The sequence below is a fragment of the Fukomys damarensis genome, unplaced genomic scaffold, assembly GCF_012274545.1.
Source record: "Fukomys damarensis isolate Sample0158 unplaced genomic scaffold, DMR_v1.0_HiC HiC_scaffold_39, whole genome shotgun sequence".
Lineage (NCBI taxonomy): Eukaryota > Metazoa > Chordata > Mammalia > Rodentia > Bathyergidae > Fukomys > Fukomys damarensis.
Genome location: NW_022900951.1, coordinates 115,088,689 through 115,090,134, shown reverse-complemented (window position 1 = coordinate 115,090,134; position 1,446 = coordinate 115,088,689). Strand labels below are relative to the sequence as shown.

Genomic DNA, 1,446 nt, shown 5'->3' with positions numbered 1-1,446 from the left:
ATTATTCTAGGTAACTGAGATATGATTTTGTTAGCTCTATGTGCAAACTGAAAGACATTGTCTTTTTTAATATGGGCAACAGAGCACAACTTCCTTTTCATCCAGCATAAATTTTATGTGATGTGTTTTAAATGTGCTCTTTAAGCATTTTCTTTCTTCTTCTCATATTTTGCTATCCAATGAGCTTCTGGGAAAACAAAATGCCTGGGGCCTATGATCAACTTTGGATATTGAAGCCCATGGCTGTTTTTTTTTAAATAGAATTTATTTCTGATCATAAAAGTACTGCATAATAATTACATACTTTTGAATCCATACTAAGGGCTAATACTGGGCTCCGTGTTTTGCATGCATTGACTGATCTTCACAATTTTCTGAGTTAAATATCATTTCCATTCAACAAAGAAAGAAAAAGAGATCTGAATAATTCCATGTCATGTTCAAGGACACAGAGCTAGAAAGTGACAGTACTAGAGTTAGAATTTGAATCTTCTGATTCTGGAGCCTGTAAATTTTACTGTCACCAAATTCTTGTCTCCATATGTGCCCATTAGAGCAAATTTAAAGAAGATAAAGTGCAATGAGGAAAACAAGAAAAATGATTGAAAATTGATAAATCGACAGGTATCCATTGTATTTGGTACAATTTCTCCAAGTCTTTTCGCCTGATTAATAGATAGTTTTTCTAATGAATACATTTTATGCATGGCTTAGTACACTGCTTTTAACATTTAACCTCTTATTTTGAGCATAGTTTCAAGTAATTAAATTTCTGTTGAAAACATTTTAATGGTAGCATGCCATTCAACTGTATCATAATTCATTTAACCAGTCTCTTATTACTGGTTATTTTTCTGCTTTCAGTTTTTGTTATTGCAAAAATTGATCACCAATAATTCTATTAATTTATTTGTCTATACTTTGACCAATAATAAAACAGTAATAGGATTACTTTTTAAAACATATACACAGTCCTTTAACACATTTTCAAATATAACATGTTCTTGATAGTATGTATTTCAATCAGCTATAATTGACTTTAATATACCTTATAATTTATTTTTTCAGTACTAATCAATACTAGGGAGAACTTTTAAATATAATCATTTTTTTCCTATGTTTCCCCATTCACAATGCAGACAAAGGCACAAGGCCTGGGATGAGGTGTATATGGGAAGACTTACTTTGCCTCCTTTTTCTATATAGTCAGGATAAAAACACTGCCTGCGGTAAGCACCAGGAGGCCTTAAATATAACCATTTAATACCAAATAGACGTGGAGGTGGAAGCCCTGCAGCACCAGGCTGCTGCTCATGACATAGCCATCTACCAACTCCAAATTGGTTTTATGTTTTGCTTTTCTTTGGCACAGGGCAGCGGAAACATTAACTAACTGACTGACCTGGTCCTGGAAGTGGATAATGCCCAGGGAGATAAAATAAGTAT

At 33.1% G+C, this 1,446-nt stretch overlaps 1 non-coding gene across 1 annotated transcript; it reads right to left on the bottom strand.

The window, feature by feature from the left end:
• Positions 1-1,114: 1,114 nt before the first annotated feature.
• Positions 1,115-1,246, bottom strand: LOC117284866. Its single transcript, XR_004515936.1, has one exon. It is a non-coding gene; the product is annotated as a small nucleolar RNA SNORA51 (small nucleolar RNA).
• Between the last annotated feature and the right edge of the window lie 200 nt (positions 1,247-1,446).